We start from the raw sequence: 25513 nt of genomic DNA, 5'->3' as shown, positions 1-25513 counted from the left end.
GAAAAAAACCGCCTCAAACTGTTGCTCATTCTGTTGCAACCTCAATGGGCGTGCCGGAATCGTGTGAACCAGGTGTTAATGAAAGCTGATGTAATGGTCTCGGCTGCATACAATGTCTTGTATAGGTGTCGCTTCCAGCCAGCAGGTAAGCCGATCCACAATAGTGAGGAGGTATCGATAGCCTTAGCAGGGTAGTAGACGTCCAACAAGGCCGATATGAACATTTTCAAAACAGCTGGCATAGGGCAAAAGTTTCTCAAGTAGTTATGGTATGCCAGTGCAGTTTCACTTACTATCAGCGTAAACACGCTCCTAGCTGTAAAACTTGGCATAGGCTTCAGCTCGACACCTCTGTGCAACACGGACAGATTTTAGGCACCATGCTGAATGTAGCCTGCCTTTAAAGTTCCAAGGAAAGTGGTGAAATGAGATGCGCCCTCTTTAGCTGGAAAGACCCTAGACCAGCTATGTGCCTACTGAGTCAAACAAGTAATCCTCAGAAATAAACCCTCGGGACAATTCTACGGTGACGGGTAAAACTAACTTTAGCATGGAAGGAGAGGGGGGCACCGGGTAAAACTAACTTAACCATGGAAGGAGAGGGGGGCACCAGAGTGGGGCTTTGTGTCAACCTCAACAAGGAGTTCGCCCTACGCCAACTTTTTCATTTGAGTTTCGTTCATATATAGTCAAGGATGGGCTCACCATGTAGTACATCACCAATAGTAAAATACAAACGTCTCAAGCACCTAAGTTACCCGTCAGCCCATATCGAGCTACTTCACTTACCGGGGCACCCCCCCTCTCCCTTTTTGCCCCCCCCCCCCGCCCCCCCCCTGGCTCCGCCCCCCCTCCGTTCACCGCCCGATCAGCAGCGCCAATACCCTTCACTCAGGAGCGCGGTCATACACGTCGTAGTTGAACGCAGTCAAGAGGGTGACGGCGAGGCAGGCGAAACGAACGACCCAGTCGACGCAAAGCCTTCACGTGCACGCGAGCTGCAAACTCATATGCTTGAGCTCAGTTCACCCACTCTACGCCACACCAGCTGGAGGTATCGAACGACCTGCGCACCGCTCGAGTTTCCACCACCTCACCGACGCGTCTGACCGCAGACACCGCGCTGCACCAGCACCTGCTGCACTCGACGAATTGACGCTCGACGGACTTTGCCAACGCCACGGACGCGCCGACGCCAGACCGCCACCGACCGCCAGACCAGCCAGGCGCTTGCCGTTGCCGCGCTAGCAGAGCCGAAGGCGCGGCGCGCCCAGCTTCCGCCAAGTGACGTCATAGGATATTGATATAATGAGACAAACTAATTTACAATATGTTTACCATGCCTTAGACTTTATAGCACCGCTTTTTTACATAAAATAGTAGCTCAATAGCCTTATTTTATTTATACCACGTGACCTTTTAATTTCAAAAGTGCATAAAAATAGAGTATAAATATATTTGTGGGCTATATAAGTTTATAATATTGCTGAATATATAATATTAAAGTAATCTTATATTAGTTTTATAAGTCACGTGGTTTTATACGTCACTTCCGGTGTTGAAGGAGTCTTATCTGTGTGGATGCGGCTCCAGCGACGGCCGTCCGAGGAGCCACTGCCAAAAATTATTCTTACCCTGGTGACTCCTAATGCAGGAAGTGAAGTCGGCTGTGTCCACCAGCAGCGTCTATTTGATATGTATTAAAAATTCTCAGCAAATGAAATAGAACACAGTAGCCAGATGGCGCAAGTCATCGTTTATTTCGATGAGTTGTAACACTTGATAACTTATGTCCATAAGTAATGTAGGTCACTGTCGATTCTTCATCCTAGATAGGGGTGTCGTGAATAGGGGTGTCGCGAACTTTTGTCGACCCAGATTTTTTGGTCGAACTTCCGGGGTTCGACGAACCTTCGAACTTTTCACCAGATTCGACCGGTTCGACTTTATGCACAGTGTGGCCAGACCTTAATACAAGCATGTCTAGGTTTGGAGAATGTTTTTTGATGCAAGGGGTTATTTTATTTTGTGAACAGCTGCAATTAAAAGAAACTAATTCTAATCACTGAAGAAGTTAATAACTTAATTTTTAGTACTGTATTGACTGAAATAGCCAATCAGCGCTGCACTTAATTCATCTCTTAGCCATTACCATCCAATCCGAAGCCAACTGGCCAGCCTGTCGCGCATGCGCACACGAGTCGAACCTCAATACAAGGTTCGTCGAATTTTCCACTAGAGGTCGAAAAAGTCGAATCTGGTTGAGCCTCCCTACTGGTCGAACTCGAACCTCGGCCGGTTCGCGACACCCCTAATTTGAACGAACGCTGTGGTCGGCGAGCGGCTTGATTACAGTGGCTGGTTCTGCTTTTGGTGGTGTTTTGATACTGCACGAATTTGTGATCCTTAAATATCTTTTGTCAAGGCCCTGGATGGACTGACATCTTTCCTCACCTGTTGATTTCTCATAAGAAACAAAGCAAGGTATGTTACCGTAGTTTGCATCGCTGGACTGTTTCCGTCAGTAAACGGTAAACATTTCACTTTGAAAATTATTTTATCATGGACCGCGCCCTCCTGGGGACTTGCTGAGTTAAAAATAGGACGATCTTTCTCTGTTTCTGCTTCCCTGTAGTGCGAGTTGAATGATCATGGAGGTAGGAAGCTTGTGGAGGCGGCATCTCCCGTCACCTCTACAGAATCGGAGAACTTCCTAGAGCGGATGCATCAGCTTCAATACAGGCCAAAATTGGGAGTGCAGGAGTGCAGTGAATGATGGAAATAGATAAAAAAAAAAAAAAAAAAAAGATAAGAATGCGGTAAAAAGGTATTGGGAGCACATTAAAGCGGAGGGGAGGAGGAAGACAGAGGGTTTCCAACACTTACTGACCAAACAGGCGGGGAGAAGGGTAGAGGGGAAAGAGGCACGATCGAAGAGGCTTTCTCCCAGCTTGAGCAGGGGGGGACAGTGAATAGCAAGGTCATCAGCAGCGTAGAGGAGGAACAGAATTGTGTAACGATGGAGGTGACTACAAAAGAATGGAACAAGGCAGAAAGTAAGGTTCCAGCAGGTACAGCGACAGGCCCAGACGACATACCCATGGAACTCATAAAGACTAGGGATGTCGCAAACCACATTAGGTTCGATATCGAAGGTTTCGATATTTTCGAAGCGAACTGAGGTTCGCAATTGAAAAATTTCAATATTTTTGTACCAACCGAGGTTCGAATTCGACGAATTCGCAACTTTCAATCATAGTAGAGTTTCGAATTAAAAAAGTTAGAAGCTTTCACGGTTTCTAAAATTTCGGGTTTGAATATTTCGAATCATTTTTTACTTGAAGGTCGATAAATTCAAAGATTTCGAACTTTCCTAACTTAAAATCGAGATATTAAAAATTTTTTTAATTTCTTGGGATCTGAAGTTCAAAAAATTCGAAGATTTCGAAATTCTTTGAATATAAAATTCCAACGCTTCGAATTTTTATAGACATAAAGTGTGAAAAATCGAAGATTTTGAATTTCTTTCTACATTAAGTTCGGAAGGTTTGAAGGTTTCGATTCTCTTTTAACACTAAATTCGAAAGAAAAAAAAAAACTTAGAACATTTTGGATTTCTTTTAGGTCCAAGTTTTCAATGTTTGAAGTCCGGTTTCCATGTTCCTCCACAGTTTCAGTTTCAAATAATGTTTTCACGGCTCATTGGTTTTCACGAAATCAGGATTAGAAAGGTTAGGGTGTGATATTTAGACTCCGCGAAGTTGGTCAGGCAATTAAATGAGACGACGAGTGTCCCAGATGTGCTGGAATATTTGCCAGTGCAGAGTGACATGCGACCATAGATCAGTAAATATGATTGCCAGCCCGGGGGGTGTCTTCAACGTGCATCACACAGTAGTGATCACACGAATGCGCTGTTTTACGATACTCATCCAGTTCGAAACGGCAGGGTCGGGCAGGAGGTTGAGGCTCAGAAACACCTTGAAGCGACCTGGCAAACTACCTCCCCACCCCTTGCATGATGGTAGTTATCCGATCGAATGCCGCCCGAGTGATGCTGGCATATAGTAAGTTGAGTTTGTAGTTTATTTATATGTAGTGATGCTGGCATATAGTAAGTTGAGTTTGTAGAAATTATTTATGCATATGTATAGCTACTGTCGCTTTTCACTGCATAAAAGATAGCGTTGGTGGTCATTGTCGTAAACTTGTTGTCGGAAGGCACTACTTGTAACATGCTTATTGGTTCGGAAGTTCAAAGCTATGTCTTTTCAACCTTAATAACTGTGCCATTAATAAAAAAAAAAATAAACATAACAATAAATGCAAAAATAAAAAGCTGGAGAAAAAAAAAAAAAAAAACCTATCAAGAATTGGCCGGAAGTGTTGTATTCTTGCATATTCAGAGGCTCAGAACTTCGAAACAAGTTTCTCCTACCAAAATGTGTACAGGCTAAAAGAAACGTCCCAAGAACGTGAAGGGAGAAAAAAAAAATGTTTTTTTTTTAATGACGTGCTGAACTCAAACAATATTAGAAATCTTCTCCCATGAGTTAATTTATTTCTAAATGTGAAAAAACAACAAATATTCTGCAGATGGCAAGAATATGTACTGTCTGTGGTTTTAATTTAAATGCGATACCTCAAACAACTTAGACAAAAAAAAAAAAAATACCAAGTTTAGGGCATAATTGTCCGTAGATACATGTTTGGACATTTCTTCGAAACTCATCTTGAATAACAATAATCACATCTTACGACACTTACCTAGGCTATACATAGATCATTTTTAAAAAGTTTTAATATCTCTATCATAAATAGCTTCGGCTATAGCATGCTTCAAATATGGCACAAACGACAATCGTCAAGAACCCGTCGTCCTTTTTCGCCCCTTCGGGTAATTTATTTCTTTAAAACTAAGCATGCCAGAACATTGAAATAAATGGCATTGTCTTTTATAAGGAACGCAACACCGCATGTAAAAATTCGAAAAAAAAAAAAAATTACGAATGTATCTCACTACTTGAATTCAAATGAAACCGTCCGCCGGTCTTTCGAAGTTCGACGAACGTCTAACTTTTACCCTAAAAGTTTGAAGTTCGTCGAACTATTGACTGTTCAGGATTGGAAAGTTTAAATCTTTTCGAATTCTCTTGATAAATAAGTTCGAAAATCATAGAATCTTTTTATCTATCAAGTTCGAAAGTTCGACGAGGATCAAATTTTGCAGCATAATAATTTCGAAAGTTCGAAAAGGATCAGACTTTTTACTGTAATAAGTTTGACAGTTCGAAAAGCGTCGAACTTCTTAGTTTAACAAGTTTGAAAATTCAACTTCGTTGAATTTTACGATATAAAAAATTAAAAACTGCGAAATCTTTTGAACCTTTCGAACTGCTTGATTTCATCATCGAAACTTCGGTTCGAAAAAAGTTCACGGCATCCCTAACAAAGACACATGGGCGTACCAACCGGGGGTACAAGGGGAGCGCTTCCCCCCCAGTTCTCAGCCAGAGTAGGGGGGGCAAGGCATGTGTTTTGCCCCCACTGAAACAGCCGCCACTGGACAAGGCAAACACTGGCCGGCAGCGCCCAAAGGATACCAAGGGCACCGGCCCTGGGGGGCCTGGTTTCCCCCCCCCCCCCCCCCCCCCCCCCCCCCAAACTCAAAAACAAGTTGGTACGCCACTGTAAAGACACTAGGTAAAACAAGCAGATTGAAGTGACGGCATGAGATTAACCAAGTAATTATGGAAGGAGAGGTACCCAATGATTGGAAACTAGGTAAAATTAAACTAATACTGTAAAACCCTTAATGTTCGCGAGCCCTCAATTTTCGCGAATTTCACGAATTGAAGAATTCGCGAAATATAAGGGCACGCGAAAATTTCGGTCTTTAAGATTTTCAATGCAGGCGTCTGTAATTCGCGAAATTTAGTAGCCGCGATTATGTCATCTGTGACCGATTTGCGAAAAATAGGGGCCGCGAAAATAAAGGGTTTTACAGTATATAAAGGCAAAGGAAGCAAAGACAATATTAAGTCATATTGCCCGATAACGGTAACTTCAGTTCTATGCGGATTAGGTATGTAGATAGTAAAGCGTAGAATGGAGGAATGGGCAGAAGATATGCAAATGCTGGATGAGCTCCAAAATGGACTCCAAAGAGATAGAAGGCTAGGAGATAACTTATTTGAAGATGACTTATTTGTCACCACTCAGTGTATAGAAATAACAATGAAGAACCAAACTCCTTTATGGTTAGCTTATTTGGACATCAAGGGAGCATACGATAATGTAAGCCAGGAAAACCTCTGGGGTCAGTTGAATGTGTATAATTTAGATGCAAATTTGGTTAGGTTTCTTCAGCAGGTGTACACAGACAATAAGGTAGTTATAACATGGGAAGCAGAAACTACACAACCCGCAGCAATAAAATGAGGACTCTGTCAAGGCTGTCCACTGTCACCTCTGCTCTTTATGATATATCACAGTGAAATGGAAAAGAAATTAGAGCAGGGCAACTTAGGTTTTAATGTGAGTTATATGGAAGGAGGGTGGAATGTAATACAGGTATTATGATGACTGATGTATGCGGATCACATAGTACTCGTGGCAGATAACTAGAATAACTGGAAGGAAGCGCCGAAAGACAGGGACAAAAGAAGTAGGTAACGACGACACGAAGACCTACTTCTTTTGTCCGTCTTTCGGCGCTTCCTTCCAGTCATGAACAACCAACTAGCCCAACTTAACATTCTGTAACTAGAATACATTACAGAAACTAGCTGGAATATGTGGAGAGGAAGGGGACACTTTGGGCATGAGTTTTAGTAGTGACAAGTCTGGAGTAATGGTGTTTAACTATGGAAAAAAGGAACCCCTGAGGATACAAGACATTGTAATAGACCATGTAGGAAAATACAAATATCTGGGAGTCTGGCTCAATGAGGGAGGGAAATATCTAAAGGTACACGAGGAGAATATAATTAGAAAAGGGAAAGAAATTAATCTGTTAAAAAGCTCAAGGCACTATAGAACTATAACCATGAAGTTGTCAGAGGTATATGGAAAAGAGTGATGGTACCTGGACTGTCCTTTGGCTATGGGGTACTGTGCATGAAATGGGAGGTTCAATCAGGATGAAAATTTCGACAAAGCGTAGACAGATTTGCACTGGGAGCACATGGAAAAACACCAAATGAGGGAGTACAGGGGGACATGGGACAGTCGTCTTTTGAGAGCAGGGAGGCAATTAGTAAGTTAAAATTTGAACAAATGGTTACTGAAATGGATGATACACGGTGGGCACAGAAGGTATTCAATTATACATGAAAAGTTTAAACACAAAATGGACAAACCAAACCCGAAAGCTTACATTTAAATACCTGCACACTGGTGATGGGGCTGAGCAGAATATTTCACTGGAAAAAGGGGTGAAAGAGGCAGAGAGGAAAATGTGGGCGGGAAGAATGCAGGAGAACTCAGCTCTAACGGTGTACAGGTCATAACAGAGACCCCTTTCGAAAGTGTGCCCTCTGTTGGAAGCTGTGAAGTCCCTGCACTATGATGGACATAAAAGACACTGCCAATCTTGGAACCCTAGAATCTCTACGAATGCCACTTCATTTTTAGCTTATGTAATTTCAGAATCTCACCTTCTGTGGTGTTACTTGTTCTGCCATTGTGCAGTGCTTCAGACCCTTTAACAAATGGGCACTTGACTTTCGAAACGGGTCTATAACGCCAATGAAAACACCCTATTCGAAAGGAAAGAAGGTTGAAATCAATCTGTGGCCCTTCCTTTCTTCGTGCTGATTGTGCCGAGATGAAACAAGGCTTCTCATATCAACTCAGTGCAAAAAACCCAGTAACAAAGAAAATATTTTTGTTGAACGCTTTATCTTTGTTACTGCCAAAAGGAAGTACTAGCTGACCGGCTGCGACCAAAGTTGCATGTTATGAGTATCTTGAGAGTAAGAGCTACTTTTTTCAAATCTTTTGTAGGTCCAGCACATGCAGTAATGCGTAGATATCATCAGTAGAAGATGTGTGTGTGAACGTGTGGAACAATGTGGCATTGTCTTTTTCCTTGTCTATCAGTCAAAATACATAGTTGCGAGTGAGCGCTCTGTCCTGTTGGGTTTGTCACTTCTTTCTGTACCTTTCTGTGCTCTTTTAGCCCATTATGTTTAACAACTACCAACTAGCTCAGCTTCAATCTTACTATGTTTATTACTCTACTTGGATACTTTTCAGATTTCAGTATTTGAGTAACTTAAACTCAGTAACTTAAACACTTTTTCTGAATATCTTGTAGAAGCCTGCTTTTACGTAGCCTAACTCGGAACAAGAACATTGCCTTGCACAATCGTATGGTACTTGATTGGCTTTTCTTGTGACTGAAATACAGCAACACTGATTCGTTGTTCTGAATAGATGTTGGCGATAAGCTCTCCTTTGTAGATTGTCCAAGGTTGGAATGAAGAGGAGTGGAATTTCATTAGGACCACTGCTCAGTACTCTACCAAAACTAAATAGTGTTCTACCATTTTTTTTTGTCATCCTGGTTTTGAACATTGAAGCTTTTTTTTTAATTCTACCAAATCGACAAAAATTCTTCTAGCGAGTGTTTTTTTATTTTGTTTTTCAGTTTTATCTGAAGCACAATGATCCTATATAGAGGTGCAACTGCAATCAATGATAAAAATATGGTGTTGGTTTTCATGGTTCTGATCAATGAAATCTATTATATTCTGACTGGGTGTGCATTATCCAGTGACAGTTTGTCACCATGGATTGTGTAAATGAACGCTCAGTTCTGTATCTAATTCTCCAGTGCAGACCCTCGGTATTATTAGACCAATAAAAATAATAGTAGTTTCATCCTTAGATTATACAAGTGCTGTCTGTTGTAGCTTTAGGAGACATAAGATCAGCATGCTCGTTATAAAACCTAGGGACTTTGATAAGTGCTTATAGCAACACAAACATTTTTTTTTGTTACAATTTTTTGTTAGGCTACAGCACTGCATTTCTGCTGCTGCTTTTTACAAAAAGTAAATCATAAAGTTGAGCTGGTTAGTATGTTAAATAAAAAATAACACTCCAAAACACACACGAAAGAAAACAAGTATAAGAAATGTACACCAATTTTACACAACATTGGTCAGTGGTGGGGGGACATTGAGATTATACAACAAAAATACGATATAATTATAATATCCTTTTTTTTCCAGGAAAATGTCCTGCTGTGTGCCATACTGCTCATCTCACAAAAGGAAGAAGGAAAGACGGAGCTTTTATGAATTCCCTGTGGATGAGAGACTATACGGCAGGCTTGGCTTGAGGCTGTCCGAAGGAAAGGCTTCGTTCCAAATGACAAGTCAAGCAGCAGCCTTGTTTGTGGTGTTCATTTCCAGAGTTCCGACTTCAGACAAGGACTGACGGCTCGTCGTTGTCTGAAGAGAGAGGCGGTACCAAGCATTTTTCCGGGTTATCCTCCCTACCTGCAGTCACCCCCGTGTAAGAAACACTGTATGCTTGTGCGAAAAGAACTAGACCAGAAAGTCGAGCTCAGGGAAGAAGTTCAAAGCTCACCAGAACAAAATTCTGGTGCAACCGATCACAGCGGGCCTGTTGCGCAGTTTGATTCAGGTGCTACCAAGAGTGGTTGCCCCAGGCAGGGTCTTCAACTGGAGACTGTTATTTCTCCTGTCAGCTTGCCTGCAGTAAAAAAGAGGCTAGTGCGAGATGCAAACTCAGGAGACACACTCACATTATCGTCGGATCTTCAACTGGAGACTGATATTTTTCATGTCAGTGTGCCCGCAATAAAAGAGGAACGTGCGGAAGATGCGAGCTCAGGAGATGGACTCACATTATCACGAGATCTTCAGCTGGAGACCGTTATTTCTTCTGCCAGTGTGCCTGCAGTTGAACAGAAATTTGTGCAAGGTGAAAACTCTGAATATGCATTCCCATCGTCAACAGATAAAAGAGTAACACTTCCTTTCACCACCATTGCATCTGCTAACCAGACAACAGAGGACTTGCTCCCACGTAGACAGCGTGACGTTGCAGAAATTCAGCGCCTTAGGGTGACTGTTTGTAGAAGAAATAATACTGTCCAACGACTCAAGGAAGAAAACGAAATTCTCAAAAGGGAACTGGCGGCTTTTGAAAAGGACACACTGCATTCTACATTGCATAAATGCCTGCAGCTGCAAAAGATTTCCAGTACGAAGTTTTCTTTTGAAAACTGCTTGATCGAACAACTTGGAAATGCACTCCAGGCTAGACCAGTGTGGTCACCAGAGTTTGTCAGAGAATGTTTAACCCTTTATTCTATTTCACCAAAGGCCTATCACCGCATCAAAAGCCGTGGCCTTTTCAAGCTTCCATCAAAAAGTACCATCATCCGCCTTTTTCACAAGTCTGAGGGGGAAAGTGGAGTCAGATCATTCATGGAAAAACAGCTAAAGGACAAAGCCGCAAGTATGGAAGATGAGGATAGACTGTGCTCAGTTGGGGTTGGTGAAGCTGAACATTTGAAGGACGAGGAAATACTATGCGCAATTGCAGTTGAGGAACCTGAGCAGTTGGAAGACCAAGAAAGGCCGTGCTCAGTAGTGGTTGATGAAGCTGAACATTTAGTAGACCAAGCAAAACTAGGCTCGATTGCGATTGATGAAGCTGAACATTTGGAAGGACAAGAAAGAGCATGCTCAATTGTGGATGAAGCTGAACATCCGGAAGCCCAAGAAAAATCAGGTTCAGATGTGGATGATAAGGCTGAACATTTGGAAACCCGAGAAAGACAAGTATCAGTTGTGAATGATGAAGCTGAACATTTAGAAGGCCAAGATCACCATAGGAACCGTGCGGATCTAATTCAAGCCCCGACCAGGGCGCCCCTAGCGGCAAACGGGTCCGTTGCATCGGGCATCTTCTGCCAGTCGCTGCGTTGGTTGTGCGTTGTAGTGGGTTAGCGCTGTAATTTCTGAGATGGCTATTCCGCACCAAGAAAGCCGCAACAATTGCTGCGTGGTCGGCAAGATCGCGCACGCCACGAAGTACTACATCGTCCCTTCGAAGCCGTACGAGGCGGAGTACTGTGCGACCTGGGTACGACTTGTGCGTCCATACAGGTTAGTGGTGTTTCTTACTTTCCAGTTCGCGCTTTGTTTAAGCTGCTGACGAATAATACAATTAACTTTTTTTCTCTTCTAGCGACGATGGAACAGCATCGACACCGACGGCAAACTCTAAAGTATGCAGCAAATAATTCGCCGGAATCGAGAAGCGGAATGCGGTCGCCCTCCTAAGCCTACCGTTGGATGTTTCCATCAGCCTACAGAAAGATAGTAAAAAAAATCGCGGAACGGCGCGAAAAAAAAAAAAAAAAATCGCCCAGTTATTGTCAAGCTGATTCAGAAATAAACGTACATAATTACCGCAGTCCACTCAACGCCAACAAAAAAATTTTGCGGGCGCGCTTAATTTTGTTTGCAGAGTACGGCGCTCCGTGACATCCACTTGTCCGTCGAAACGGACCTCCTTCACGTCGCACACGCGGCCAGATTCATGAAACAGTTTTCTCTTCGTCATATTGGCACCACGGAAGAAGCTTTCTGGATTCGTAACCGCCTTAAACCCCGTCGTAATCACCCCGGGAACACTGTCCGCTGTGCTGCTAATCGCCACTGCTTCCCCCCGATGATTCTGCACCGGCTACCGAAGAAGCTTTCCGGATTCCCTCTGTGCTGCGAGCAAATATCGTCTGCTTCAAACACCATTGCCTTGGAAATTGCGTTCTCAGAATTTGCACAGGCATCCGATATTATTAAAATTTTGATAAAGTGTTTAGTGCTCTACTAACTTCACGACGGACTAGTTCTGAAAAGTGTGAACTCGCCGTTCATTTTTTAATCAGCCGTGTTGTGTCGATCTCCACATATATGAGGGCTGTGCGGTTGAAGTTTCGCTGCGCATACACAGCGCCACTCCTCCCCCTGGCGAGGCGCGCCGATACCAGTTAGAAGTATGAGGAGCAGACGACGCAGGAGGCTGGTGCGCTTGTCGTGCTGGCCTCGCGCTTCGTAAAGTAACGTACCGAATGCAAAAGGCACCCAAATGTCACAGCATCGTAGTAAACAGAAAGGTATCCACCTCCCGAAAAGTTTTGTTTAGTTCCTGAGAGGTGATTCAAGAAAGATCGCTAGAAGCATGAATCGCCAGCTGTGCGGAGGACAGGTTTAATTATTGTTTCTCTATCTTGTCGCGTGATTCAGTAATGCAGCTACGCTTGCTTGTCACATTAATAAGGAGTTTTCGTAGGTCACACGCGAGAGCATGCAGGGGTTTTGCGTGGCGCCCGTGGGGCCCGCAATCCGACACTGACGTTCTACGATAAGTGCCTAATGTAATAGCTACGATGGTTCCCCATGGCTGTCTACAAACGAAACCCGAATACGCAGTTACCATTTTTTTTTTTTTATAAAATACTTTAAATTTGAGAACCAAGCTCACTTTGCTTACCCGCCAATTGTGTAGCGGGTAAGCGGCAACAGACTTAGGGAAAAATTAGGCAGATAATCGTAGCCCCTATTGCGTACTGACTTGAACGCATAATTGAAAAGAAATTGATGGTTGTATTTTATTTTTTCTATATAATATTAAAATGATGTAGTTAGCCCACAACAGGCATAATTACTTCCTAAGGGCGTCACAAAATTAGACACGACAATCTCCCTGGGTCGACCAATTTGAGCGTGTTGGCGATGTTAGATGTTCCTAATATAATAGCTAGGATGGTTCCCCGTGGGTGTCGACAAAATAAACCCGATTATGCAGTTACTATTCATTAAACAAGTTTAAATTTGAGAACCCAGCTCACTTTGCTTACTAGCCAGTTTTTCATTTTGATAAATTAGTGGAGACTGGGTCGGGAGAACTAGAAACATCAATGAAAAAATAGTGAGTGCGCAGGCTCGCTGGTGGATGTTGATCATGATTAGGGATGTCGCGAACCACCCTAGGTTCGATTTCGAAAGGTTTCGATATTTGCGAAGCGAACTGAGGTTCGATTTCGAAAAATTTCGATATTTTCGTACCGACCAAGGTTCGAATTCGAAAAATTCGCAACTTTTGACCACAGCGGAGTTTCGAATTCGAAAATTTCGAAGCTTTCACGGTTTCTAAAATTTCGAAATCGAATATTTCGAATATTTTTTTACTTCAGGTTCGATAAATTCGAAGATTTCGAAATTCTTTGGAAAAAAAATTCGAAAACTTCGAACGCTTCGAATTTTTACAGACATGAAGTTCGAACAATTCGAAGATTTCGAATTTCTTTCTGCATAAAGTGCGAAGGTTTCGATTTTCTTTTAACGCTAAACTAAAAAAAAACAAAAACAAAAAAAACTTTGAAGCTTTTGAATTTATTTTTAATCCAAGTTTTCAAAGTTCGAAGTCCGATTTTCAAGTTTTTCCACAGTTTCAGTTTCAAATAACGGTTTCACGACTCACTGGTTTTCACAAAATCAAGTTTAGAAAAGTTAGGGTGTTATATCTAGATTCTGCGAAGTTGGTCAGGCAATTAAATGAGACAACGAGTGCTTGATTTTTCACAAAATCAAGTTTAGAAAAGTTAGGGTGTGATATCTAGATTCTGCGAAGTTGGTCAGGCAATTAAATGAGACGACGAGTGCCCCGGGCGTGCTAGAATATTTGCCAGTGCAGAATTGTGACCGCCAGCCCCCGGGGGGGGGGGGGGGGGGGGGGTCTTTAACCTGCATCACGCAGTAGTGATTACACGAACACACTGTTTTACGAGACTCATCCAGTTCGAAACGGCCAGGGGCGAGCAGGAGGTTGAGGCTCGGAAGAACCTTGAAGCGACCTGGCAAACTAGCTCGCCACCCCTTGCACGCTGGAAGTAATCCGATCCGGTGAAGTTTATAATTGTCCTGGAGGTTTATTTTCTGGGACGGAGGAATCGCCTCGCAAAAAGCACAAAAGCCGACACAACTCGAGGTCGAGGAGCGTTCTACCATACAAGTGGCGTCGGAAGAGGAAAAACGGGGGGAAAGAGGGTAGCGGGGGGGGGGGGGGGGGGGGGGGGGGGGCTGGGTTTTAGCCTTTTTCTCTCCCTTGCAGGTATTTCGGACTGTTAAAGAAAACAATACGGGGAAAGAGGGCGTGATCGAGCTTATTTTAATCTGAAATTATTTATGCATATGTGTAGCTACTGTCGCTCTTCACTGCATAAAAGGTTGCGTAGATGGTCATTGTTAGAAACTCGTTGTCAGAAGGCACTACTCGTCACATGCTTAGTGGTTCGGAAGTTTAAAGCTGTCTTTTCGACCTAAATACCTGTGCCAAAAAAAAAAAGAAAAAGAATAAATGCGAGAATAAAAAGCAGGAGAAAAAAAAAAGCTATCAAGAATTCGTCGGAAGTGTTCTATTGCATATTCAGAGGTTCAGAACTTCGAAACAAGTTTCTTTTACCAAAATGTGTACAGGCTAAAAGAAACACGTCCCAGGAACGTGAAGCGAAAAAGAAAAAAAAAAGTTTTCTTTTAATGACGTGCTGAGCTTAAACACTATTAGATATGTACTGTCTGTGGTGTTAATTTAAATGCGATACCTCAAACAACTTAGACGAAAATAAATATCAAGTTTAGGTCATAATTGCAAGCAGATACATATTGGGACATTTCTTCGAAACTCACGTTGAATAACAATCATCACATCTTAGGACGGCACTTACCTAGGCTACACATAGATCATTCTTAAAAAAGTATACCATAAATAGCTCCGGCTGCAGCGTGCTTCAAATCTGGCACAAATGATAATCGTCAAAAACCCGTCGTCCTTCCTCGCCCCTTCGGGGATTTATTTCTTTAAACCTAAGCATGCCAGAACATTGAAATAAACGACATTGTCTTTCGTAAGAAACGCAGCACCGCGTGTACTAATTCGAGAGAAAAAAAAATTACGAATGTACCCCACTACTTGAAATCAAATGAAACCGTCCGCCGGTCTTTCGAAGTTCGACGAACGTCGAACTTTTACCCTAAAAGTTCGAAGTTCGTCGAACTTCTGACATTTCAGAATTCGAAAGTTCGAAACTTTTCGAATTCTCTTGATAAATAAGTTCGAAAATTCGAAATTTATCGAATTTTTTGGTCAGTCAAGTTCGAAAGTTCGACAAGCATCGAACCTTGCAGCGCAATAAGTTCGAAAGTTCGAAAAAGATCGAATTTTTTAGCGTAATAAGTTCGACGGTTCGAAAAGCGTCGAAGTTCTTAGCTTAACAAGTTCGGAAATTCGACCTCCGTCGAATTTTACGATATACACAATTCGAAAAATCGAAATCTTTCGAACCTTTCATACTGCTTGATTCGATCGTCGAAACTTCGATTCGAAAAAAGTTCGCGGCATCCCTAATCATGATGTAGAAAACCCGAGACTGTGGTAAAAGCAAGGAAACGGTGTCGAAGACTGACTTTTTTTCTTCGACACAGTTTCCTTGCTTTTACCACAGCCTCGGGTTTTCTACATTATGATATAGAAACATCAACCGTGGACAGAAAGAGGTATCTCATACATGGTTAATATTTTTAGATTTTTCGCCGCAGTCTCGGGCAATTCATCCAAATTGTTAATATACACGCCGGCTCGCCTGCGCTCTCACAGTAATTTCTATCAATTTTGTTCCCCCATGCTTACAAGAGAAGGCGAGTAAGCAGCGAAAGACATGAGGGCCAGTGAGGCAGATAATCATAGCCCGTATTGAGCACTGACTTGAGCGCATAGTCTAAAAGAGATTTACACTGACGGCCGTATCCAGTTCTTTTTTTTATATTATTAAAAATATGTGGTTAACCTTCCAAGTAACTCTAAAACACCAAACCCGGACATTCCTCGGTCAACCGATAAGAGTGTGTTGGCAATATGGGCTGAAATTTAAAATTAAGTATTTTTTTTTTTGCAGAGAGAGAGAGAGAGAGTGAAGGAATATTGACGATGCTCTCCTGGCACACAGACTCAAGATATATCAAGTTTAATTGTACCTAAACTAAACAGCTAACAAAGGAAATAGTGACGCAAATTTTTTTATTTGTTGTGCACCAGAACACTGTTCAAAATTATCATTTTGAGGTCAAAAAAAATAAGTGAAAAAAATGGACGCTTTACAACGCAAATACAGTCGATTGGATATCCCTTTCTTCACTAATAAAATTAAAAGTGGGTTACTGACGCGCGTGCATGAATTGCAATTCTACCGCTTTGACGGCAGCGACAGATACGTGCAAACACAGCAAGGTGTTGCGGCGTATATATATATATATATATATATATATATATATATATATATATATATATATATATATATATATATATATATATATATATATATATATATATATATATATATATATATATATATATATATATATATTTTTTTTTTTTTTTTGTTGGACCCACTCAAAATAAAAGCCGTGGCCTTATTGACGTACCGCTTCGGTTTTTTATTAGAACTTGACCCAGTGTTGCGATCAGGCTGTACGTGCCTCGTCATTAACTTCATTCGGATGAATTAGAACAGGCGCGGCATGCTTCCACCAGCCGGTAACTCCGAGAGGTGACCTGAGTTCAAGGTGGGTCTATGCGACAGCGCAGCTGTGCGCGAAAATACAATTTAAACAATATTACATCCTCATCTTTGTCCGAATAGTCCTGACTTTGAAGAGCTAGCTAAACAATAAAGAAAAAGAGTATTTATCTCAAGGCGGATGCTACAGTCGACGCTGTCTTGCACTGGCGAGACACTTCGCAAACGAAAAATATTCCTATGCCTGGATTATTTGCTCCACCCCGGATACCTGACAGTCAGGCAACCTTTCTTTGCGGAGGTACGCCTCCCTAAAAAATAATCGCGGTTTTTTAACGCACAGAAAGCTTCAACGCGGTGCCCGCCATTGCAACTGGCAGCGCAATGGCGGCAATGGGACGAGCGTACGACTAAGTAGGGCGAATTCGGGCCACGGCGCGGCGCCACTGGTATCGCTCCAGCGCGCCCCCTGGCCCAGCCGAACGGTCTGGAACCCGGAGTACCACGTGACTCGCGCCGAGCCGCTCTGTTGGCCATGTTGTCGGAAAAAACACGGGTTTCAAAGGATTGGTAGCCGCCGCAGGAGCATCGGGCAGCAATGGTGACGAACAGCACGGCGGGCAGTGTCCCCGTCGTGATTACGACGGAATTTAAGGCAGTTACGAGTTCGGAAAGTTCCTTCGGAAGCCGGTGCCGCCGGCTCAGAATCATCGCGAAGTAAAGCGCGAGACACATGCGCGTCAAAACTGTCCGATCCGGCGTGCGAACTGTCGGGAAGATGGCTGCTTTGAATCGCCGCACAGGATGGTTCGCGACACATGGTTGACATGGTTTCCGACGCGTTGTCAGCGTTGTTGCGTCGCTCCGTTCAGCTCCGCCCAGTTTCGGGTGTCCCTCTACTAAATGGATGGATGGATGCTAATGGCTATATTTATAACGGGCGGTAGCTTGCGCCACCTAGCCTAGAACACTAAAATACTTCCCTCGCCCTTTTTGGTTTTTCTGACTTTAAAACAAACAAAATATTTTTATTACCTTCTATTAAAGTGTGCGTGTGTGATTTTTCGTGAGGCTGTTTTTCTGCTCAAAATCACTTAATCGCGAAGGACCGCAGCGGACCTTAGAGCCATCCCAAAGAAACGAGCACTGCGTAAAAATCACGTGACTACGTACCGCGCACATAACTGCGTCTCTCCCGAAGCTCACATGCCATTGGAATGGCTCGTAGCGTCCGCTGCTGTCCATCGAATGTGAAACGGAGTATATTCGGGTTTTGACGGGCTCGATCGGTCCCAAAAGGCAGGCTTGCTTTGGCGCTCGAAATCAGCAGCTCGTTTTGTGCGCGCGGAAAAACTCGATGGCGTCCGTTTCCTTCACAACCACGACTCGCCGCTCGTGACGCACCACGCACCGCCACGTCCGTTTCCCCGAACCACATTGCGCCTCCTCGCCCGATCGGTCCGAAAGTCACTTGACAACATGACCTTCGCCATCCGTGCTCATTGGCTGCGGCCACTGCGGCCTTCCGAAAATCGGACCGTGCGTGCGGCGATATCTGGCAAGTTGGACGCATGCGGGCGCCGGACGGAGCCCCCGTCCGACGCTCCGGTGCGACGAAAACCCTCGCCCTCGGACGTCGTTCCGGCGGTTCGCACGTCGGATCGCATGGCTTTTTCGCGCATGTGTCTATCAGCTTTGCGTCCACGAGTAACGTGAAAAAGTGCAATGACGTGCAAACCAGGTTTGGCCTTCTTAAGGAGATTTTGGCAGTCTGACAACCACAGCAGCGTAGTCTGACAACCGGGGGATGACTACTTCCGTCCGCCATATTGTGGATCTGACTCATAGGAACTCTACGCGATTTCACAGGAATGAACAAGACAAAGAAGTAACGCCATATTGTGTTATCGCGAAATCCGCTGGTTCTAGCGGCCAACAAGCTCCGCCCATCGGCCAAACTCTCTCAGTATAAACGGCTCTGGTGCAAACAAAACACGCCCGATAATATTATATTTTGCTCACAGGAGGCGTTGTTCGAACTTCAAAACTGCCTCTTTCCAAGCAAACGCAATCATGCGCGGAACTGTGTGTATGAACCTTCTTTTTTGTCGACATCGTTTATTGCCAGTCGCGTTGCGAGCGGCGCTATCGGATTACAAGGAACAATAACTGTTGTGTGTCGCTGTTGCGTACCGAGTGTGACAGAACACCGTGGCAGGCCTAACGCGGAAGGCATCAGCTTTACTAACCAAGATATGACAATGCTCGAGGAGGCTCGGCGTAAAAGCGTGTTGGGCTCGAGCAGGGGTGCCTCGGCGCAGGCGCAGAAACTTCTTGTTGGATAAAAGCATAAAAGGCTGTATGGATGTGCTATGGACGATGGGGGAGGAAGTGGCCGAGTGGGCTAATGCGTCTCAGCTCGGAGCGTGGAGCGAAAGCTTGCGCTGGGAACCTCCTGGGCTCGATCCCCGCCGCCCCCGCCCGTTTCGATCTGGATGAGTTTCTTACCGGCACGCGTTCGTGTGATCACTGCTGCGTGATGCACGTTAAAAACCCCAGGTTTAAGGGGTGTCCAAAACAGGACACTACAAAACTCACGACTCCGGCAAATCGTGCCGCGCTCTGCCGCGATCCGCTTTCGGCCGTCGGAGGGAAATTTCCCTCCGTCAAATCTCCCCCTCGCTTCCTCCACGGCGGCCTTGCTCTGCTTATCACGTGGGTTCGGAGAGCCATTCACACGCTCTGTTGGCTGTCGGTCAATCGCTCAAGTCCTCCGCTCACAATACGGAACCGCTTCGGACGCCATCACGCCATCACGACGAAAGTGAATCTCGACAAAGAAAGCAGATCCGAGGCGCGCGAAACGCGCCCTTCGACGCAGGAATGTCCCAAATCCTCGCGAAGCCGGACCTCCTTGGCCTTCGAGCCGAGGCGACGGCGGTACGCGAGGGCGTTGGCGAGGTGAGACAGACGCAGGTGGCGTGTGACGTCAATCTGACGAGAAGAGCAGTCGTGACCGTAAAAATAGAAGCGTCCGCTTCAATTTTCACGTGGTAACCAAGAGGAGATTGGAAGATTGGTGGAAAAGATCTAGGGTTGTGTTAGAACAAATTTTATACAAATTTTAAAAAAGAAGGGAAGACTCCATTTCGTGAGTTTTGTAGTGTCCTGTTTGGACACCCCTTTAGCGGTTGAACTGCACTGGCAAAATTTCTCATCTACAGCTAAGAGACCGATTACCCGTTGAGGCGCATCTCCATCAAGGCTGTATAAACATAAAAAGCAAACCAATTTTTTTTCTTTTTTTTTTTTTTTTTTTTTTGCTACGGGCGAGGTTTGACAGAAGCTTTTTGACATTGACCCGGAGGAGTACCGGAAACAGCAGCTTTTCAGCTCTGAACAGTTTCTGCAGCTCCTTCACCCGTCGAACCATGAATCGCGCGACTGCTGAGCGCGTGCTGACGCTGTCTTCTACGTGGTGTTGGCTGACGGCGAGCTTTCACAGTTCTTCCAACTTCAAGATTGCCGGTCTTGTCGTTTGAGCACGCGCTCTAAAAGTTTCGTCCGCCCATCGGGAATTGCTTGTTACGTTTAACCTCCTCACCCCACCCTTCCCATAATCCCCTTCCTCTGTCACGAAAGGACGACTTTATCAAGGGATCGTGATGTATCCCTTCCTTCAATAAATACGTTCTCTCACTCACTCATGCGCTCTAAACGTCGCCCTCAAATACGACGTCCAGTAAATGCCTCGTATAATGCGCCATTTATGTTTTTCTTCTCAAATCTTTTTTTTTTTTTTTTTTTACGTTGTTGCTACTTTAACGCTTTTCCAGTTAGTCCCCGCCTATTATTCACTAGTAAAAGGCTCTCAGCTTTTCAGCCCACGCGTCCGCGGACTTAATTTTCGTCGTTATTGAATAAAGCAAATTGTTTAACAATTCTTACGATTGAAAACGAACACGTTCACGTCGACCAAACGCCTGGCGAGCCTACATTGGCGTTACGGTCCACGTGACTTAAAAGTTAAATCTTTTTTTTTCCAGTCTCGGGTGTTGCTGTAATCGGTACCTGTGTAACTTTTGGCTGAATTTATTAAACTAATTTGTGCGACTCGCAAACGCTACTTTGGGCTACAACTTTACCAACCTTTCCTGGAAGACACCGGACATCTATCTCAATCCTTAAATTCTACATCGTCTTTATGGTCCCTTTAAAGACTGTCATGAGCGCCAGATAAGCATAATGGGCTCTTTAGGCTTATACCGTTTAAAGTAGCTAGTGCACCACATCAACCTCCGTTCAACGTATTTTACTTATGATAACTTTACGCCTGCAAAACATCACTGACAAAGGAAGTGTCAGCCGCCGACTCCGAGACACAAAGCAAGTGACGTTTTCTAGAAGACCATGAAGCCGGCGCAGGATCAAGGTCGGCACCGGCGCCCGGTTTTGCTGACGTTGCTTACCTTACACAAAGGAAACATAAATGTTGTTTCGTCGCTCGTGTCGAGTACTAGCGTACACATCACGTCTGAACGAGAAATGGGTCAAACCATTGCAGAGACGCACGGAGAACAGGGTAACTATAGAACTCATTATTTTCAGCACATTTCGATAATTAAGCTTGCGTACGCGAAAGAAAGTGGTTCATTCATAGAGCTTCACAACGCGGGATGTAAATGGTGTCCCGAACAGGCGTTGTGTGTTTCTGTGCTTTTAAGGCGATAGCGAGTATCGGCAAAGTTTCGCAGTAAATCACTTGTGTGTTTTGTGTAGCCTGAAATCACAGTGTCATATGTGGCGTCACAGCAGGGTGGGGCAGAAATACTAAAAAATGTATTTGAGAATACAAATACGGGGATACTTTAAAATAGTACCTAAAATACTGGTACTGAAATATATATGTAAAATGTATCTCTATCGGAGATACATATTAAATAGAGGCAAAAAGTATTTGGAAATACAAATACAGGAATACATTTTAGGGAGGGCAGAAATACAAATACAGAAATACTGATAGTGCAATACATTTTTTTTTCAAATTTATTTGAGACCAAATTAGATGAGGCTTGGAGTTGGAAGTTGAAATTTTTGATCTTGAAATTACTTTCCCGTTGGCTTTGCACTTTGCCTTGCAGGTAGTGATTTCGGACGACGACGAGTCTTCAATGGGCTCAGAAAAACATTCCGTCAAGGAAGGAATGACCGTGGTCTCTTCCCTGACGTCCTGTCTGTCTGACGAGGGATGCGAAAAGACTTCGACCTCTGAATAAATCCTCTGTCATCCTAAATTCCATCAAAACGTCACCACGCCCCTGTCAAATAAGGACGCTCCTGTCAACATTTATCACATGACGTCACGGTGGAGTGAACTGGTATTCTTTATTTGCAGGTGTGGCCTTGAACATGAAACTTTAGCACTTTACTGTATGAAAGGACAATACGTACTTTCGTTGTAGGTCACCTTGTGAAGATCGCGCAGGATTTTCGAGAATGGTGGACCACTTGAAACATCCGGGCACATATGTGTTATTACCTTCTCTTACGATTGAAAAAACGATACGGTGGCATCCCTGTTGTGAAGGTGTTTCCTGCTGATCCTCCGCCACCGACGCATGGATTGCAGTCATCAAGTTTTGCCTTGTATACTCCAAATAGAGACCTCGTGGATTGCGACCTGATATTGACGGCAGAGGTACGAGCTCTCCGAGAAACAGCGCGCTCGAGACGAGTCGCAGGTGTACGAATTCTGGTTATGCACAGCGAGGCCACGTCTGACCTCCTTCCTAGGTTTCGGATCACCAGAGCAGCGGGTCACTTTCACGTCGGCTGATGACGTATCCTTGAGCCGTGCAATATTACGGGCGCAGCCGCAGACGCATTTCAATATCTGTTGAACTTCACTGCTCAAGTTATTTTACTATTTCGAGTCAACCACCGCCAGGCTCGTGCTGAAACGGACTGTGATTCAGCTTTTCCGGATGGGTCTACGGTGTACGTTAAGGCAAGAGAGACGGTTAGCAGCGGGCTTTGGATGTCCGCAAACAGTGACTCAAGAAACCCCTATCTAAGGACCTGCGGCACATGATGCGCTGACTCCACTCCTGGCACGCCACCTAGCTCAAGTCCCCGACTGCGCAGCAGTTCTCAGAAGAGAGAAGAGGACGCATAGAAAAATAATTTGGAAAATCGGAAGGTACTTTGGTCAGCATGGTAACAATGCCCCAGCATCTCCTTGACCCTGGTGCCCTCGGAAGTAAAAAAAAAAAAAACAACATTCGGATCTAAGGTCCTTAGATTCATGGGTGACTCCAGGGTGCATGGTGGTTGACCTCACTATAAGTATTATGCTGATTAGGACTGTGGATCATGCGTCTCCGTATGAAGACGTCGCGTGACCTCGTGAATGACGTCACCTGACCACGTGAAATGACATCCTCTGTCCATGTGAAACAACGTCACAAGAACAGGCGAAATGGCATGACCAGTGCGTCAGGTACTAGCTTAGGAGGTCACGTATAAAGGTTACGTGATCACCTAACCTATACACCGACTAGACTCCATAACGTCATGCCACTGCGGCACTGCACACGCGCAGATGCTTCACCTCCCTCGAATCCGGTTCCTGCGCACGCGCAGTGCCCCCTTCCTTCTCCCCCACGATGTGGGCAAACCAGGGCTTGTTTGTAAACAGGGGTGTTTAATGTGTATAATGGCTACATGATCACGTAAAGACTATGCTAACACTTAACCTATAGTGATTACGTTATTAAGTGGCTCCTCCCACCATTAGTGGCAACAAACGTTTCACGACCAACAGGAGTAACTGTGACAATACAAGTAGATGGGATATCGGATTACTGAGCGAGAGGACAGTGGTTCAATATTCTTCGAAGGACACGGTGTCTCCCGTAAAATCAATAGACTGATCTCACTAAACGTTCCACGCACGCGTGACGCCGCCATCACTTGAGTTCATAGGAATCAGGCGCCAGTTCCCGTGACAGCTCGTGCCACCACGTGCTCTGCTCGTGCAGGCCCTCAGCGGGGTTGCCGCACGTGCAGAAAAAACTACAGTCCCCAATATGCATGACGGCAGCGGCGACGTTTTGAAACTGAATGTGAGATCGGTCTAATGGCGATGCTATCATATTATTATTATTATTATTATTATTTTTACAACGCTTCGTGACGTTTTAGGCTTGGAAGCCAGCCCTAAAACACATTACCTTCACGCTTCTGTATTCGTGACTCGTTCTGCTGTGTTCTTAGCGGCTAACGTCGCAATAATCTTATTGACTGCGGAATGATATTTCCGGGGCCGGGACTCACCGCGTCATTCATTTAACCTGTCGTGGACTATGTGTAGATTTAGAAATCAGCTCATCGATGTTACATTGAGCTTCAAGTAATCACGTCAATTAGCCCCCTAAATAATGACGTCACAACACGGCATCGTGCTCCAAAAGAAACCGTTGCTAAGGCTGTTCTTACGGACAAATGCATGGGGGCTCGACGCGAGGTAACAATTTGTCTGATAAAAAAGGGAATAACTTTTTTGCAAGCATTTTAACTTCCTAATATCTAATCATGGATACTTTTTCTTTTTTGCTATTGTCGCAGTTTTATATAGCGATGATAAAAGCCCAATAATGAAGCCTTACAACCGGTTTTGCTTTGCTAGCACACGGCACGATGCCTTCGCAGCTAGGTCCACTTGGAAAACACTCCGTGAACACGGCACCAAGGCAGAGATTTCGTACAAGAACGGGCAACAAAGAACGCGCAAGGAACACGAGCAAAAGCACCAGGGTACATTTAGAGGGTAAACAAATGGACGAGGTGCCCTAATAGCAGGCGAACTCGCACGCTGTATATCTCTCGTATATTGGAATAGTGTGACTTTGACCTCATTTTTGTGCGCTCGGAAGGTCTTAGCGAGTCTCTTGATTGTGTGAATGATGCGATTGCTGCTGGCCAAGCGTCACATTCTCGTGCCGCCTCCTTGGAGTCGGTGAAGATGTGGACTCGGTTGCCGTGATATCTTATGCGGAGAGCAAGTCGTCTGCTTCTTACCCAGGAGTTGCGGTGACGTCGGAACGACATCGAGCTCTGAGGGGCTTTGATTGAAAAGATAGTAGGTGCACCTCAATGCTAGATGCCTTGAGGTATACCCACTATTTCTTCTTTTTAATCGGCCAATAAGAGCTCGGCGTTCAGACATCGTCGTAACCCCTGTGCAAGAAGCAGACAAACTAGCGCTCCGCACACTCCTTTTAACGTCCCTGGATATTTTTTAGTGAAAAAACATTGAGAGACTTTAACTCCTTTCACCCCTAATCCAATGGCGGGTTCAAAAAGGGGGGGGGGGGGGGGGGGGGGTCCGGCTATCCTGACTGTTGTGTATTCAAGTTCTCGCGCCCCGGTCCTCACCGAGGAGTCGCGTATATTGAGGTTCCTCCACGTTGCACCAGATGGAACCACGCGTCCGGAGAGCACCGAACCGGGCGCGTGTCAGGTTTCGTTTTCGCGTGCCTCGCGCGCCTGCGGACTCTGCGCGCCCCGCGAGACCGCGCGCGTCCCCGCCGAGCGTTGGAGCGACCCTCCACAATTACCAGTTCTGACGAATGGTACTTACCTGAAGTTAAAGCGGGAATTATACGAAGCCTATGGAAGCACTTACTATCAAGTTCACAACTGCTTTCCCTTCTATACCGGAACTGACGTCAACGTTTCAAAGCTATTTTGAAAATAAAAAATAGGTGGCGCCCTAGGCGCTCCCCCTTAGGGAAGTATTCTCCCCTTCCGTCTTCATCTTTCCGAGTTAATGGTTACAGCACAGCTTGCGGCTGCATTGAGATGATGGGGCCCCCACAAGAAAGATAGAGT

General features: G+C 44.6%; 1 pseudogene; it reads left to right on the top strand.

Annotated features, from left to right (window-relative positions):
* Positions 1 to 2370: 2370 nt before the first annotated feature.
* On the top strand, positions 2371 to 25487 carry LOC115326682 (annotated as a pseudogene).
* The last annotated feature ends 26 nt before the right edge of the window (positions 25488 to 25513 follow it).

This window comes from Ixodes scapularis, unplaced genomic scaffold (genome assembly GCF_016920785.2).
Source record: "Ixodes scapularis isolate PalLabHiFi unplaced genomic scaffold, ASM1692078v2 PGA_scaffold5__190_contigs__length_132052651, whole genome shotgun sequence".
Classification (NCBI taxonomy): domain Eukaryota; kingdom Metazoa; phylum Arthropoda; class Arachnida; order Ixodida; family Ixodidae; genus Ixodes; species Ixodes scapularis.
This window is presented reverse-complemented; position numbering and strand designations above follow the sequence as displayed.